Source organism: Leptonychotes weddellii, chromosome 3 (assembly GCF_054177405.1).
Source record: "Leptonychotes weddellii isolate Sample4059 chromosome 3, ASM5417740v2, whole genome shotgun sequence".
NCBI classification, from domain to species: Eukaryota; Metazoa; Chordata; class Mammalia; order Carnivora; family Phocidae; genus Leptonychotes; species Leptonychotes weddellii.
In genome coordinates, this window is record NC_138371.1 from 65,469,148 (window position 1) to 65,488,183 (window position 19,036).

Sequence of the window (19,036 nt, forward strand, 5' to 3'; positions counted from 1 at the left end):
AAAATTCTAAACAAATGTTTTAGTTTCTGAAATTACTTACTCAGATATGATTCAGCTGAATACTATTTCTGTTTTCCTATTGCAGATTTCTCAACAGTGATGTCACAAGATTGACCACACTGATCACAGTAAGACCAAAATGATAATCTTTTAAGGATGTCTTGTTTTCTCCAGAATGAGAATTGTGTTGGAAAATATTTATAATTTTAAATTATTCTTTCTCTCAACAGGCAATTAAATGTTTACATTTTCTATGAACCACATCTCATACTTCTAGTTAATTATTTAAATACTAAAAATATTGCTTTAAATGATCTTAAAACATTTAAAATGAAAATTACTTTTAATATATGACTGAAATTACATGCTTAATTATATTAATACATTTCAGTGTGAATCATAATCGGAACATCCTGGTTTTTTTTGTTTTTTGTTTTTTGTTTTTTAAAGATTTTATTTATTTATTTGAGAGAGAGAATGAGAGACAGAGAGCATGAGAGGGGAGAGGGTCAGAGGGAGAAGCAGACTCCCTGCCGAGCAGGGAGCCCGATGCGGGACTCCATCCCGGGACTCCAGGATCATGACCTGAGCCGAAGGCAGTCGCCCAACCAACTGAGCCACCCAGGCGCCCCGGAACATCCTGTTTTTAAAATTTTTGTTTTTATGGGAGCCTGGGTGGCTCAGTCATTAAGCATCTGCCTTCGGCTCAGGTCATGATCTCAGGGTCCTGGGATTGACCCCCGCATCCGGCCCCCTGCTCTGCAGGAAGCCTGCTTCTCCCTCTCCCACTCCCCCTGCTTGTGTTCCCTCTCTTGCTGTCTCTCTCTCTGTCAAATAAATAAATAAAATCTTTAAAAAAATAAATAAATAAATAAAATTTTTGTTTTTACTAAAAAATGACAGAACATTTAAGGTGAATCCATATTAAGAAAAAATTTACAAAAATAAAATTACTTGAGATTGTAATCACTTATTAAGGAAAGACTGAAAACAACCTTGAAAGGATTCTTAAGCTTGCTTAAATTTTTCATTGATATTTAAATGATTTATAGAGTCTTCCAAATATGGAGAGTTGTTGAAAAGAGATAGTTCTCATAAGTAACTGATATTTTTCCTCTTGAATTTTAAAGTGGTAATTTCTACTATATATAAGGAAATATGTTTCTTAAAAAAAAAAACTTTATCCAAGGCCTTGATCCACTTTATTATAAAATTACTAAGTAGTAAAAATATAGCATTTTTGAAAAATTCTTTTAAATAACAGAGAAATAAATTTAGAGTAAGTTATTTACTCAATCTGTTTCTTGAATCCTGTTCTAATTGTTCATTAATTGTATAAGCAGTAATTATCAGAAATGTAAATTCATGTGTAGATAATCTTTGTATTTATGTTTTAACTTTTTTTTGAAAACTGGTTTATTTTTTTAAGCTTAACATTTTTTAGAGGCCAGAGAGGACTTTTATTGTATTTTTAAAGGCTTTATCATCATCAAGTATGCAGATGTTCAGATGTTTATGGCATATTCATTCCTTTTCCTAAGGGATCACTTCAGCTATTTCTGATATGCAACTCTTTGCTTGTTTGTTTTTTTCTTAATCAGAACTTTATTACTCTGACTGAATACTTTTACAACAAAATATTAACATACTTCTGTAGTAACCTTCTGTTTATCATTAAGTACTTTACAGTCAAGGAAGTTAACATTACCATTGGATTAAAAAGTTTTTAATTTGAAAATGCTGACTCACTATACATTTTAGGGTAATATTAAGAGAGTATGTAATTGCTATTGTTCTAAATTCAAGAATTTCAGGAAGAGAGGTAGTATCCAATATTACCTGATATAAAATAAGTTAAAGACTAAGAAATATTCATTTGAGATGTTCATAAGTGACGGATAATAGAAACCCTTACTTTGTAATAATATCAGGGCTGTGTGGCCTTCTCCAGCCTCTTGAATCAAGAAAAGAGGGTAGATTTCAACATTGATTCCCTTTGAGGGGACTGTGGAGTGAGTAGTTCAAGTGTTGACCATGGGGCGGAAATAAAGTGAGGCCAGGGAAGGGGTGATATGTTCAGAGAAAATGGAGAGGTTAAGGAACTAGGCAGAAGTAGATAAGCTGATGAAATGAGATGATAAAGTACTAAGTAAAAGAGTAGAATATTGTGGCTGGGGTGGGAAAGGATATTATAGATTGTTTCAGAGCTGAAGCTGTAATGAGTTTTTGTATATTATATAATATACATCTTTTATAGTTTTTCCTTAGAAATTTTCAGAACTCAGGGGAATTTCTATTTTTCCCAAGTTATGATCCACAGAAATGTTCAAATCTTTTAACTGATCTTCCATCTTCCTGGCCATCATCCATTCCCTTGAAGTATACACATCCTCAGTTTAATCTTATTAAAGCATTCCTTTGACTCTTTCACTTCTCTACTTGAAGATGTTTAGTGACTTCCCATTTCCTCCAAGATCAAATTTAGATATTCTAACTTAGTATTCAAGCTCCTCATCAATTTGGCTGTAATATATTTTCCAGCCAAATATTCTGTTGTTCAAGAAGAATCCTATACTCTACCCAATGGGGACTACAAACTCCACATTGCAAATTCATTTTAGCTCCATACTTACCTTCATGTCATTCCCTTTCCCTAGAATATTCTTTTTTGTTTTTTTAAGATTTTATTTTTAGTAATCTCTACACTGAACGTGGGGCTTGAACTCACAACCCCAAGATCAATAGTTAAATGCTCTACCGGCTGAGCCAATCAGGCGCCCCTCCCTAGAGTATCCTTTTTCCATTTTAGGCTTTTAGTTTTTTCTGATGAACTCACACCTCTCCTCTAATACCCTGTCCACATGTAATCATCTCTTTGAGGCCTTCCCTAAGCATCCTAATTGAAAGGGATTCTCTCTACCTAGTAGTTTGGTAATGCTTAATTTTTATTATTCTTATGTTACTGATAGCCTATATTCTCTTATATTTTATGTATTTTAATATATATTTTCCACTGTGCTAAGCAAATGAGTATTCAGCCAATGTTTGCTGGTAATCATAAATACCCCAGAAAGAGCTAAATTAATTAGTGTCTTTAGTTTTCCTATATTAAAATTGAAATAAGAATATTAATGCCTGAATATCCAAAAGTGAACCATGGGAAGCAAGGTGGATGGGAAAGAATGTAGGTTTAAGAACTAGAGAGAGCTTGGGGCTTCTGGTGTCTCAGTTGGTTAAGCATCTGACTCTTGATTTTAGCTCTGGTCATGATCTCAGGGTCATGAGATCCAGCCCCTCTTCGGGCTCCATGCTCAGCGGGGAGTCTGCTCAAGATTCTCTCTCTCTCCCTCTCCCTCTGCCCCTCCCCTCCTCACTCTTTCTCTAAAATAAATAAATAAATCTTTTTTTTTTTTTTAAAGAACTAGAGAAAGTTCAAGTATTGTTGCCACTTATACCATGTATGTGACCTTAGGCAAGTCAGCCTCTTTGTGCCTCAGTATCTTCACCTGTAAAATGATGCTACATACGTTTAAAAAGAATTGCTATGCAAGATTTAAATGTAATGTTTGTTAACTTTCTTCCCTCTTACTTAACTTTATATATGATTCCTTTACACATACGTGAAGGGGCATGAAATCAGGTGTAAAGATCAAGGATATATTGCAAACATCCAAATTTAACATACTTACACATTGTGGACTGTTGTCTATAAGTTTCAGTAAATAAATTTCTACTTTCCATGTTACATATATTATGATAACTTAATTGACGTATGAATTCCAGCCAGGAGGCTGATTAGATCTTTTGATATGTTGTGCTTTTATTTAGAGAAAAATACCTCACTAGAATACTAACATCTTAAAAGGCTAGAATGAACTTTAGAATGGTTCAGGTTGTGCTACATTCCCCTTATACAACAGATGAGAAAACCAAGGTCCAGAGAGTTTGAAGGGAGGTAATATGTGTAATGGTTAAGAAGATGAACTGAGGTCAGAAAAACCTTTGTTTACGTGTTGTGATCTTGATCCAATTACATAGTCTAAGATCCATTTTTTTCCTCTCTAAAGCAGAGATAATATTTATATCTCTAGGAGTGCTGTGAATATTAAGTGACACCATGCTCATAAAGTATAGCACAGAGGCTGATACGTACTAAATTCTTTTGACCCCTCACCATAGTCATATCATCACCTGTAAAGTTACTTTTCTCAAGTCACATAGTGTGAGATCTTAGCCTACCTAACCTGATTTTGCTTTATTCCACCATAATTTTTAGTATTGTTTTGTGATCACATCTACTTGATTAAAAATTTCAGCATGGGGGTGCCTGGGTGGCTCATTTGGTTAAAACATCTGCCTTTGGCTCAGGTCATGATCCCTGGGTCCTGGGATTGGGTCCTGGGATCAAGCACTGTGTGTCGGGCGCCCTGCTTAGTGGGGAGCCTGCTTCTCCCTCTCTGTCTCCCTCTCCCCCTGCTTGTGCTCTCTTGCGTGCTGTCTCTCTCAAATAAATAAATAAAACCCTTAAGAAATTAAATAAATAAATTAATTAATTAAATAAAATAAAAATCTCTAGACAGCATTTATAGGCGTATAATAAAATAACTCATAGATTTTTTTCCTTCTCAAATCTTTCCAGGTTCTTTGTCTTTGAGAGTATTCATGCTATTTCACTTACGTGCAGTTTTGTTAATACGTGATTTCATTAATACATTAGCTACATTTTTAAATATTTTGATTTATCCTTTTACTACATATTTTAATAATCTGCCACAAAGCAGCTTTTAAAATAAAATGGGCTTTTCTGGTTTTGTTTTGTTTTTATTTTTAAAGAGAGAGAGAGAGAGCTCCCACGCGTGTGCGTGAGTAGGGGGAGGGGCAGAGGGACAGGGAAAGAGAATCTTAAGCAGGCTCTATGCCCAGTGTGGAGCCTGATGAGGGCTGATCTTACAACCCTGAGATTGTGACCTGAGCTGAAATCAAGAGTTAGATGCTTAACCGACTGAGCCACCCAGGCACCCCAAGCCTTTTCTGTTTTTGTTAATATTCCTTTTTCCCCTTTGTACTTTTATTATAAATTTCACTTAAATTTTTTAGAGACTAATCTCTACCAACAGAAATATTTCATTTAAAAATTGAAATTTAGGGGCGCCTAGGTGGCTCAGTTGGTTAAGCGGCTGCCTTCAGCTCGGGTCATGATCTCAGGGTCCTGGGATCGAGTCCTGCATCGTGTTCCCTGCTCCATGGGAAGCCTGCTTCTCCCTCTCCCTCTGCCACTCCCCCTGCTTTTGCTCTCCCACTCACTCTTTCTGTCAAATAAATAAATAAATAAATAAATCTTAAAAAATAAATAAATATTGAAGTTTAGAAGGAATTATTAGATATTTTACAATGTACACACTGCTAGAAATATTGGCAGTAGATAGCAAATTTAAAATGTCAGCTATCTACCACAGATAAGATATAACCAAGTGTCATAGTGACCGGTAGTTGTCCCTAAATGTTGATTTTTCCCGTCTACTAATATTTTCCTAGCATGTCAAAACCTGGAATAAATATTTCCCAGCTTCCCTTGCATCTAGATGTGGTCATGGGACTAAGGTTTGGCTAGAGATAAATAAGCAGAAGGACTGTGTACAACTTAAAGGAAGGGTTGCATTCCCTCTTTTTTTCCCCTTCTTCCTTGCTGGCTATAATGTGGACAGGATAATTGGAAATGAGTGGAAAACCCAAACAAGAATGGGCAAAGCAATAAAAGAGAAAGTCTCTAATATCTTAAGGATGTTACCTTGTCCATGTCTACCCTGGTGTCTTCATCTGGACTTCTTTGATATGACAGAGATAAACTTATTTTTTTGTAAGCCACTGGTTTCAGGTTTTCTGTCACTCATGCCTAAAATTAATCCTGACACACCAAAATAATTTGACAAAGAAAGTTTATGCCATTGTTAAAATGTCTTTGGTTTGTTTATATTTCATTTACTTTTACTAAACTCTGCTGTCACTTTTGATAGCTTGGATTTTAGGAGAAAAATAGGAAAGGGAATGATTCACTGTGTCTAGGAAAGGAAACTAAATAAATCTTTACAGAGAAGGATGACATCTGGTCTAGAATTTTGAAGTATGTATTAGAAGAAAACATTAATTCCAAAAGATACATGCACCCCTTTGTTAATGCAGCATTATTTACAATAGCCAAGATATGGAAGCAACCTAAGTGTCCATTGATAGATGAATGGTAAGGAAGATGTGGTAAGTGTGTAAATATATGTGTATGTACACACACACACACACACAGACACATACAGACAGAAGAATATTATGCACCCATAAAAAGGATGAGATCACGCCATTTTTTACAACATGGATAGACCTAGAGGGTATTGTTCTAAGTGAAATAAGTCAGATTGAGAAAGACAAATACCATATGATTTCATTCATATGTGTAAAGCACTCATGTGAAAAAACAAAACAAATGAATAAACAAAGAAAAAAGCATAATCAGACCTATAAATACAGAGAACAAACTGATGGTTGCCAGAGGGGAGGGAGATGGGGGGATGGGCAAAATGTGTGAAAGGTGGTGGGAGATACAGGCTTCCAATTATGGAATGAATAAGTCACAGGAATAAAAGGCACAACATAAGAACTATAGCCAATGATGTTTTAATAGTGTTGTATGGTGACAGATGGTAGCTACACTTGTGGTGAGCATGGCATAATGTATAAACTTGTTGAATCACTATGTTGTACACCTAAAACTAACATAATACTTTGTGTCAACTATGCTCAAATAAAAACAGTTTTTTTTAAAGGAAGAAGATCCAGAAAGAGGAAATAGGCATATAGATTTGGAAAGAACATATGTTCCAGGACATGCAAATATTTTGGTCCAATACTGTTGAAATATAAAATTTGAGGAAGTAAATGAGCCTAAAGTTTAGATCTTGTAGGAGTTTACTTACCAAGAAGTTTGGTAAGTCCCAGGTACCTAGCAAAGAGTTCTTTTAATATTCTGTATATTTTTCTTTATTTTTATTCTTATTTTTTTCATGGTTTTTCCATTAAATATTCTAAAAATAAATATATTTTCTATTAGTGTTGAGAGAGGAAGAACAAAACTAATATTTATTTATTCACTGTTTTTTAAGATGGTAGGTGCTTTCTATTTGAGCCTTTATTACAGTTTACAGATGACTGAACTGAGACTCAGAAAGGTCAAGTGTCTTTCCTAGTGTGTTCAATTGATAGATAAGTCGTTATTTGCAAAGTAGAGAAATTAGCCATTTCCAGAAGAAGTCTGCCATGTATTAACTGACCGTTATTTTTCTACTTTTTAAATACCAAAAGCAGAGATGTATATTTGGATAAAAGACCCTACCCCCTTAATGCATCTCCAGCAAAAGTTGCACCATTATACCATTAATGGAGCTAAAAGCATGCATGGTGTTCTGGGTGAGTGACTGCAGATATAAATGATACTATGCTGCAGAGACCCAACTAAACTTCTTTGAACAAGTGGAAATGTACAATGTTACAGGCTCATTTGGTTTAAAAATTAGTTCTTACCTAAAAATTCTAAATGAGCTACTGTTCAATAAATATGCCTAAAAAAAGAAAAAGACAGTAATCTTAACATAGTCTAGAAATAAATTATAGAAGCATGAGAGCAGCATATAAAGGAAAAAAGTTTTCTACTTTGGTGTTCTTTTGCTGTAGTGAGTCTAGCACCTAGACTAGGTAAATGTTTTCTGAATTAAAGTGACTTGAAATTTAATTTTGTTAGTATATCATTCTCTTCTCTCACACTTTCTAGAACACCAATGCAGACTTCCAGATGTTAGTCAAGGAGCAGAAAAAATACAAATATAATCTGCAAAAGCTGTTTCAGAGATGAGAGGAAGATTGTTATAGACTGAGTTATGGAATTATGAAGTTTGATTATTATTTTTCTATAAATATACAAAGGAAAAACTGTAGAAGAGGAAAGGTTTTGATAAAAATGGAAAATTCTTATTGTATAGCATTGAAAAAGCACCTAGGTTAGCATGTCATAGATGTTAAAAAAAAAAAAAAGTTTAACTAGGGGCACCTGGATGGCTCATTTGGTTGAGTTTGACTCTGTTCTGGCTTGGGTCATGATCAGGGTTGTGGGATCAAGCCCTGTGTCAGGCTCCACACTCAGCACAGAGTCTGCTTGGGATTCTCTCCCTTTTTCCCCCTCTCCTCACGTGCTCTCTCTCTCTCAAATAAATAAAATCTTCTTTTTTAAGTTTAATACAAATATTACTGATTCTGTCCTTATGTGAATGCTTTTTTGCAAGCACACATTTTAAAAACATTACATTAATAGGTATATTTCCATCATAATATAGGATAGTGCAAGTAAACTTTTCCACATGCAAAGTATGCCATCTATTTTATGAATAGCATATCTAATGTTTACAATCTTATTCTCCAGTTTGCTTTTGTCTCAGGAAAAACTACTTACCTTTCATTCATAAAATTCTTTTTATTGCCCCTATTACTGAATATTTCTGGGTGTCTTTTTTTTTTACTCTAGTTCCTCCATATTTTTAGTGTCAAACTTATAGAAATGAAATTTTAGAAAACTTACACAGTTGACATTAAACTCAAATGTCACAGTTCCCCTCAAATGTTACCTCTTCCATAAAACCTCTGGATTCCCTTGCAGTTGGAATTAATATTCCTATCATTTCTGCCTTTCTCATATTCGTTATATCTGTCATAGCAGTGTTCTTCAACACTACCTTGGACCTGAGTATGTAGATATATTCTCTGTGGAGAGGGGGTTTGCTACAATAATTTACAAATGTTAATAAAGAAGAAATTAATACAGGCATAGTCTTTTATCACTTGGGATGCTTACCTTATAACCAATTACTACCGTGTACTTTCAGAACTATGATTGTGTTTAATTATGTCAGTGTAATAAGAAAATAACAAAAATAGATTTGACATGTACAAGTGGTTCATTTGTACCAAGTGAAGGCCAGATGACATCAGAGTGAACTAAATTAAAGCTTTGTAGTAGTTGGAGTAGAAAGAAATGGTGGCAATATTAAATTATTCAGGGAACACTAGATTATTAGATAAGCATGCCAAACTCAAATTAACTGGGAAATAATGGGGAAGTAGCAATCAGTACCATATTCCATCATGTTGAGTACAATGATTTCATTTTAGCAAAAACATCATATGGTAACAATTTGAAATCTGTTAGTTTTGTGACTTTTGGGAGGGGGGTGAGAGATGGAGAAAGCATGTGCAAATGGGGTGGGGGGACGGGCAGAGACAGAGGGGGAGAGAGAATCTTAAGTAGGCTCCATGCCCAGTGTGGACTGGACCCTGACTGGTTGCTCAGTCTCATGACCCTGAGGTCATGACATAAGCCAAAATCAAGAGTTGGATGCTTAACCAACTGGGCCACTCAGGCATCCCTAGTTTGGTAGCTTTTTTTTTTTTTTTTAAAGATTTTATTTATTTATTTGACAGAGACAGAGATAGCGAGAGCAGGAACACAAGCAGCGGGAGTGGGAGAGGGAGAAGCAGGCTTCCCGCTGAGGAGGGAGCCCAATGTGGGGCTCGATCCCAGGACCCTGGGATCATGACCTGAGCCGAAGGCAGACGCTTAACGACTGAGCCACCCAGGCGCCCCAGTTTGGTAGCTTTTATGTGCATACTTTATAAATTTGTTTTGGTAGTATGTTGAATTAGATCTAATAGCAGGAAGAGTTTATCCTTATCCATAGTTTTAGTTTTCTATGTATTTTGGTAATATAATTTAATTTCAATCTACCCATGTGTTCAGAAGATATTTTTTCTCCATTTGTAAGGGTCTATACATACGTTTCAGAAACATTCTTATAAAGCTCTTACCTGCCTTATGAGATGAGTTGTGTGTTTGGCTACTTCACCTGTTAGACTGTAAAGTCCTTACCATCTATTAAAGGCATAGATTATGTTTTATTCATTCTTGCAATTCCCTTAGAGTCTGTTAGAGTGCTTTGTATCCAATAGTGGCACAGCAGAAATTTATTCAGTAAACTGTCCTGTGCTTGTGTGTCTCTTAGTATGATAATGTCAGGATGAACCAGAATGGATAAATACATAGAAAACATACAGAGAATATATAATTTAACAATTTGAAATTCATACAGGTTAGTAAATTCTTCTTTTTAAATTAAATATCCCCTAGGGTTTTGATCACTTACCATGTTGTATGAATTACTTGAAATTGGTAACGGATCTATAGGTTGGTAGGGGGAAAATGAAAGATCACATGGCAGGCTAGAACTGAATGTGGAGATGTAACCACAATGCTTCAGGGAGCAAGATGGTGCATCATTGCAAAAATGTAGTTTTATTTTTATTTAGTTAGGGCAGCTTGAGAGCATTGGTTTCACAAGGAAGAGGAGACACAAGAGAATGGAATGGAAAGGGAAATGGGAAGTCACTAAAGATGCCATCTTCCATTTCTGGGGTACTGCCTGAAGTCACAGTGCCTAAGGAGTGTTCTCTTTAGCTTAGGTGGAATTAAAATTGGAATAAATTTTAAATCTTCTAGAGTAATACAGTAAGTACATTTTCTACTTTCTAATTCTCTTAGATTTTTGCATGATGTTGCCACAGCGTAGTTTAGTTATCTTACTAACTTCTTAAATATCTTCCCATTTCCTACTTAAATTGAATTACCTGTTCCTAAATTTCAAAGCCATTCAAAGTTAGCTTTGTCCTATCTATGTAACTTTCCAACACACAGATTTTTTTCTAGTCAGGACATTCTTTTTTTTTTTTTAGAACATTCTTTAAAAAAAACACATTTATTTATTTAAATGAGAGAAAGAGGGAGAGAGGAGAGAGCACAGGGAGCGAGGGGCAGAGGGAGATGGAGAGAGAGAATCTCAAGCTGACTCCCCTCTGAGCACAGAGCCCAACACGGGGTTCGATCCCATGACCCTGAGATCCTGACCTGACCTGAAACCAAGAGTCAGATGCTCAACCTACCAAGCCACTCAAGTGCTCCTAGTCAGGACTTTCTTATAACCAGAACATAGAGTGATGATTTTGTCTGTGTGTCTTTTTCCATACATCATTTCCTTTGCTTGAAGTGTTGTTACCTGTTTATCCAGTGCCAATTTATTCTAAGAATGGTCTTGTAGTCTTTTATGACAACTGTGACCTTAACTGAGCTCCCTTTTCTTCTCAACATTTTATCTTTATTTCCTGTCCACAGACTTTTAAATTTTAGAATCCTTGTTTGCAATTCTGTATGTGACATTGGTAGCTTGCTACCCCACAGCACTAAACTCAACATGTCTAAACTTGAACACATTCTCTTCCAATTTCCCAGAAACCTTTTCCTCTTTGCATGTTTCCTGTTATTGTTTGATGATATCAACATCCACTCAGCCACCCAAGCCAGAAATATTAGTTATCTTTAACTACTTCTTCAAAAATTCTCATCTGGTCTGATATCAGATCACTGCATGCAGTGTAATAATAAGAGCCAGTGTTTATGGAGTGCTTGCTGTATGCCAGGTACTAATCTAAGAATTTGATTTGTAGTAACTCATTCAATCTTCCTAACAACTTTATTTATCACTCCTGTTTTATGTAAGAAAGACATGTATTTGCTAATGCAAGTACACACCACCACTATGAAGCTGTCCATCCAAATGAAAACAAAAGAAAAATTATTGAATATGATCAAGACTAATTTACAAGAAGTAGTAAGGATAGAGGGACATATTAAATGATACCAGGAGATAAAATTAGGAAAGTCCATACTGGGAAACTCTAGAAGACAGAAGACCTATTTTCTTCAACTAAAAATATTAATGGCATGGGGATGTGGTGGGAGCAATTACAGATTAGAAGAGACTTGAAGGACATATCAGCCTATTCTAATGTATATGTCATATTTGAATCCAAACTCAAACAGTTAAAAGATATTATTTAAGACACAGAAATGTGTATACTGATTCAATATTTAATATTAAGGAATTATTGTTAGAAAGTATTGGAGCTATGATAGTAGTGTTGGGCTGTTTAGGTAAAAAGCACAGGTCTATACTTAAAGGCATAAGCATCTATGTCAGAGGCTTGAGAAAAAAAACCGCTTTCACCAATCACTTTTTTTTACTTGGTCTCTGATTAAAGGGGTGACAAAACATTTAGTTCAATCCATTTATTAGACATAAAATATGATTTGTGATTTTACTAATGCACAATTCTACAGAAAAATTCACTATTGTATCATGTTTTCTCAATATTCAGTGTTTGTTTTACAGAAATATGGGTAGTTGAAGGGAATAAAAACCAATATTTCTAGAACTTCTATAAAAATGATGATGATGATAGTCAACAGTTGAGTGCTTAATTATGTGCCAGGCACCCTTTCATGAGTTTATTGTTTTAACTTATTTCATCCTCCTAACTTCATGAAGGTCGTATTGTTATTATCCTCATTTTATAGAAGGGAAACAAGCTATAGGGAGGTTAAACAATTCACCCAGAATTATGTTGTTATTAATCAGTGAAGTTCAGAGTTAAAGCCCATTCAGTTTGACATGGATCCTTGTGTCTTTACTATACTACACTGCTCTCTTTTTGCCATGGTGCTATTAATATTTATCTCATTTACTTCATTTATTTGGGAATGTCTTAATTTCTCCCTCATTTTTAACATATAGTTTTGCCAGATATAGACTCCTTGGTTGATAATTGTTTTTCTTTAGCACTTTAAATATGTCATCTCAACTGCCTCTGGCCTCCATGCTTTCTGATGAGAATTGGCTGTTAATTTTATTGAGGATTCCTTGTAAATGATGAGTTGCTTCTCTCTTGCTGCCTTCAAGATTCTGTTTTTGTATTTGTCTTTAAAGAGCTTGACTATGTGTCTCAGTGTGATTCTCTCTGTGTTTATCCTATTTGGAGTGCATTGATCTCTTTGGATGTGTAGATTCATGTTTTTTTCCCCAAATTTGGGAAGTTTTCAGTCATTATTTCTTCAAATATTTTTCCCCCTTTTTCTCTTCTCCTTTTGAGAAATCCATAATACATCTGTTCACTTCTCCATACTTTTTTCTTTCTGTTCCTCAGCCTAGATAATCTGAATTGACCCATCTTCAAGTCTGTTGGTTCTTTCTTATGTCTCTTCAATCTGCTTTGAACCCCTCTAGTGACTTTTTCATTTCACGTATTGTACTTTTTAGCTCCAGCATTTTTATTTAGTTCCTCTTTATAATTTCTTTGTCTTTACTGATATTCTCATTTTCATATATTATTTTCCTGGTTTCCTTTTGTTCTTTGTCCATGGTTTTCGTTAGCTCTTTGAGCATATTTAAGATGGAAATTTGTTGCTAGTAGACCTGCCCTAAAAGAAATGATAAAAGGAGTTCTTAATGCTGAAATGAAAGGACATAGACAGTAACTAAGAGCCATATGAAGAAATAGAAAAACTCTAATAAAGGTAACTACATAGGTAAATATAGGGAACATAGTGTTTTGAAGGAAAAAAAATAGAAGGTCAATGTAGCTAGAATACAGAGAACAAGGATTATGGTTTGAGATTAACAACCATAAGATAAAGGGCATTGTAGAATAGGATAAGGTGTTTTTCCTCCCTTTACCTTAAAAGCAATGAGAAATGTTTGAAGTGTAAATTAAAGTTTGAATTGTCAACAACTCAATTTCAATTGAGACTTACAGAGGTTGAGCAACTCACATAAGTCATACAGTGATCAAGAGGTAGAACAAGGATCATAATCCAGGAGTGTCTTGATCTAATATCTTGACTACTGTATTTCTTACAAATATAAATTTAAGAAATATTCAAGAAATTATAACTTGAAATTTCTGTGACCTAAAATTGTTCATTATTATTTCAGCAGATGATAACCAAATGCCAACTATGTTTCAGGGATGTGATTTTATTTGTTCCAAATGTAGTCATGGTCATATCAATTTTTTTTTAGCTCTGCTTGTGACCTATTGCTCCTCAGTAAACAGGTGAACCCATGATGCTCAATAGTGACAATTAGAACAAACATATATTTGATCTCTTCCTATGATTTCTTCCACTTTCAACTCCTGTCTTCTAAGGGAGAATTAACAATGAAGGCTAATTGTGTGCCAGACAGTTTCCAAATATCATTTTATCTTAAACTTACTGATATTAAGTAACTGTTCCAAGTGGACATAATTAGTAATTGGTATAACTGGGATTCAAATTCATACTTCTTTAAAGTCAATGATGTACTCAAAGAATCTGCCTGAGAAACTATTCCCTAGAAAGGAATTGTGAGCCATTCATTCATTCAATCAGTATATTATGTGCTTCACATTCAGTCACTTATTTATTCATTTAACAAACATTTATGGAGCACTGACTTACATGCTTCCACTGTCTAGCTATTGTAGATATTGTGGTCAGTAAGACAAATTTCCTTCTGTTTACTTTTATCAGGTTAACTTTCTAGTAAGAGAGCAGAAGTAAATAAATACATAAAATATTTTTAATAATTGATAAGAACTCCTAAGGAGGGTGAAAACTAAGGAAAATGTGATAGCACATATGGGGCAGGGTAGAATTGAGGGCAGTATACTTATAAAAGTTGGGGAAGGCCTCTGTAAGGGGGCAACACTCATATTGAGAAATCATCACCAGAAGAAGCCAGCCACGTAAGGATCTGAGGAAATAGGAATCACAGTGCTGAGGCTAGGATATTGTAAACTGGGGAGTAGAGGTAGGCAGATGTCATCAAAACTAGTTAGAACTTTTTTCCAATGTGAAGAGAAGCCACTGGAAGTCTTTATGGTTGGTGTTTGATTTTATTTTCCTTCATCTCATGTTTAATTTGAAAATGTTCCACATTCAACTTTTCTCCTACTGGAGGCTTTTAAGGAGGAAGCCATGTCTAGTACATGGGTGGCTTTAAAGCAATATTATAAATTCTTTATAATTTATATTTTTGGAGGTATTCTGTTTTCTGATTCTTAAATTATATATACCATTGCTATCAGAATTAAGAAGTTTCCATCATCTTAAAGAGAAATTCATGGATATGCATTATTCCTTGACTCTAAACATTACATTGTACCTTTTAGTAAATTTCCAAAGATGGAAAATATATTGTTTCTTGTCTTTTCTTTAAGAGCTTAGGATCTAGTGAAGAAACAGATACACAAACCAGTCATTATAGATGTAGTAGATCCCATCATAGAGGTATATATACAATGTTTTTGGAATATGGAAAGAATGGTGTGATCCCTGAGGGTGGGAAAGGCCTTATCAAAAATTTTCATTCTATAGAGATTTCCCATTATGCTCTTTGAAGCATAGTAGGGGCTAGGTATCACTATTTGAACAGTGATGCTTAATGCTACAAAAAAATCTTTAGAAAATTTATGATTTCCAGCTATATAGCAAAATAAATAAGTGGTACCTGATTTTGTATTTATGAGAAAGTCGAATTTCTTTTCTCAGTGGAGGGTGAAAAAGCATTAAGGGTGTTCTTTCTTACTGCTGCCCTTTCCCCCTTCTGTTTTTTCTCACCCTTTATCCTCTATTTTTATGTGTATATGAGGTGGGAAGAAGATGAAATGTTATAAGTTTTGAAGGGAGGTATGCTGTTTGAGGGAGCAGGTGTGATTATAAAAAGGGAATTTATTTATTTTTGAGCTCGTGAAAGCCTCTTCAAGGGTCCTCAACTGGGAACTTAGATCTTTTCCCCGCTCAAAATCCCAGTTAGATATATAAGGTTTCCTATCATAATATTAAGCAGGCACTCTCAGAAATAAACCTGTGAGAGTGATAGGAGATTAATGTCAGTATAACTGGAATGAGCGACATGACACTAGTGAAAAAAACTATGTGCTTGGGCGCCTGGGTGGCTCAGTTGGTTGGGCGACTGCCTTCCGCTCGGGTCATGATCCTGGAGTCCCGGGATCGAGTCCCGCATCGGGCTCCCTGCTCGGCAGGGAGTCTGCTTCTCCCTCTGACCCTCCTCCCTCTCATGCTCTCTGTCTCTCATTCTCTCGTTCTCAAATGAATGAATAAAATCTTTAAAAAAAAAAAAAAAAGAAAGAAAACTATGTGCTTTATAAGTCTGTTGGTCAAGAATCAGAGGAAGGATTCCTAGAAAATAAAATTGTATGAAACCTAGGCAGATGCCCAAAGAGAAAGTACAAACTTACAAATACAGAGTACCTGCATGTCAGGATATGAAGAGAAATGAAAGCAGCAAAATGTAATTTAGAACATAAGTATGCTGAGAGAATTGAAGGGACTGAAGGAGGGGGTGTTATTTCCTCCTTAGCAGTTAAGTATTCAGTCAAAAAGGAGTGTGGTGTACAGAGTGAATATAAAAAGAAAAGATAAAAGAAAAACACAGCAGAATTTCGAGAAAGGGTAGCCAGCCTTTATATAATAAAAAATGACCTTTAAAGTTAATTGCACCAGAGTAATTACCCCTGAAACCAGCATATTCCAATAGAAAATGATTTTTAATGTAGAAAAAAATTCATGAGACTGAGGAATAGGACAATAGGTAGCTTGAACATAAATATTTAGTTTGGCTAATTGTTGAAGGCCCACTAATTTGATAGAAAAATGCATTTTAAGAAAACAAGCAAAGAAATAGGAGAGGGATGAATAGCAACAAAATTCTGGAAGCTGGAGAGTGGACAGATGAGTAGTAACCAATTTAGAAGAGTGAGAGAACTGAATAATTAGCTGACAATGAGGAGAGCTGGGAAGAAATGCAAGAATGAAACCCTTGAGGACTCGGGAATGATCAATTCCAAGTATCTCTGGAAGAGGCAGCAACAGTGGGGGTGGGACAATTTATAGGTACAGGTGAATCTTTAGAGACAAAGACTGTATGAAAACGTAAAATGTTTATTAAACATTCATTAAACACAGAAGTCCAGGGCGCCTGCGTGGCTCAGTCGGTTAAGCATTTAAGTGTCTGCCTTTGGCTTGGGTCATGATGCCAGGGTCCTGGGATCGAGCCCTACATTGGGCTCCCTGCTCAGTGGGGAGCCTGCTTCTCCCTCTGCCTCAGCTCCCCCTGCTGTGCTTGCTCTCTCCCTCTCTATCTCTCTGTGTCAAATAAATAAATAAAATCTTTTAAAAAATAAATAAATAAACCAAAAGTCTGTTTAACCGTTTTATTCCTCAGATCTCCTGTACTTAACACAGTTGGATGCCTCCTTCATTCAGTAGAAGACTGGAGGTATGATCTCACTGATACGAGGAATTCTTAATCTCAGGAAACAAACTGAGGGTTGCTGGAGTGGTGGGGGGTGGGAGGGGTGGGGTGGCTGGCTGATGGACATTGGGGAGGGTATGTGCTATGGGGAGTGCTGTGAATTGTGTAAGACTGACGAATCCCAGACCTGTACCTCTGAAACAAATAAGACATTATATGTTAAAAAAAAAGAAGAAGATAGCAGGAAGGGAAAAATGAAGGGGGGAAAATCGGAGGGGGAGACGAACCATGAGAGACCATGGACTCTGAGAAACTGAGGGTTCTAGAGGGGAGGGAGGTAGGGGGATGGGCTAGCCTGGTGATGGGTATTAAAGAGGGCACATATTGAATGGAGCATTGGGTGTTATATGCAAACAATGAATCATGGAACACTACATCAGAAACTAGTGATGTAATCTATGGTGATTAACATAACATAATAAAATAAAAAGAAAAAAAAGAAGACTGGAGGTTTATCCTCTGTAGTGGGTGAAATTGAGCATCTTTGGACTTTAAGTAAATGAAACACCTTTGTGGACAAGGGCATCAAAGGAAGATGGGGTTTGAGTGAAGGCTTATTATATACTGAATATTGTGGTCTCCCAGTCAACTTTGCTAACTTGGCTCTTACAGAAAAACCTAAGGATAAAAACATCAAGGGGATTCCCAAGTGAAATGGCTTAGCCAGATGAAATCCACAGTTGACAAGCCTCATACAAGTTGACAAAATTTCCAATTGAGTTTTTAATGTTCCATTCTATAATATGAGTGCATATGTAAGGGTCATCAGACATTTGAGGAAAGCCTGTATTAGAAATAACAAAGACCTAAACATATAAGTAGAAAAAAAAATAGAGGAAACAGAGACTCTACAAGAGGAAGAAAAATAATTGGTACGGTTAATATCTTTAGAGAAGTAAGAGAAAACAATGTGTCCATGTCGCAAGAGTTTGCTATAAAAAATGAGTGGGCCAAAACCAGAAAGCTCTTAGAAATTAAAATATCAAATGAAAAGCTTACTTAGAAGGATTAGAAGATAACATTGAGGCCATCTCATAAAAAATAGATAAGAGGAAGTAGAAAACAGGAGAGAAATCATTGTAGGACCAAGACAGAAGGTATAATCTGAATTATAGGAGAGAAATATGTATTTCTCTAGTATTTATACACAATATATATTATTTATAGAGAGAGAGAGGGAGGAAGGGAGGGAGAGATGGAGGAAGGGAGTAAGAGAAGAAAAAATTGAGGGAGGATATCTGTAATAAGTAACTATAAATTTTTTTCCCTCATACAAAAGACCTTTTGCATTTTTTAAATGTTCTTAACCCTGGTATACTTCTCCTTTCTCATTGGAAAAGAACTTGATCAAGTCCTATCTGCTTTTTTTTTAAAGCTTTTTATTGAGGTGAAATTCATATGACATAAGATTTACCATTTAAAACTGAATAATTTAGTACATTCATCATGTTGTATCCTGTCTCTATGAATTTACCTTTTTGAAGATTTAATATAGATGGAATAGTACATATATGAAGGCTTCATATATGTTTCTGGCTTCATTCACTTGTTTTGGAGGTTCATCTACCTTATAGTGGGGATCAGTATTTCATTCTTATTTGTAGCTGAATAATATTTCATTGAATGTGTATACCACAGTTTATTTATCTGCTCATACGTTGACGGACATTTGAATTGTTCCACTTTTTGACACTGTGAGTCATGCTGCTATGAACGTGTGTGTACTGGTACTTGTTTGA

The 19,036-nt window shown here is 35.4% G+C and overlaps 1 protein-coding gene across 27 annotated transcripts in view; it reads left to right on the forward strand.

The window, feature by feature from the left end:
* Nucleotides 1-19,036, forward strand: part of BAZ2B (bromodomain adjacent to zinc finger domain 2B) — a 346,990-nt gene that overhangs the window by 127,070 nt on the left and 200,884 nt on the right. For 25 of the 27 annotated variants that reach the window (XM_081814352.1, XM_081814377.1, XM_081814351.1 and 22 more), the window contains one exon: nt 86-128. The gene's annotated coding sequence lies outside the window, so the exon portion shown is untranslated. Of the gene's footprint in view, nt 1-85; nt 129-17,207; nt 17,262-19,036 lie in introns of those variants that run through there. The other 2 variants (XM_081814356.1, XM_081814355.1) reach the window with 2 other exon arrangements.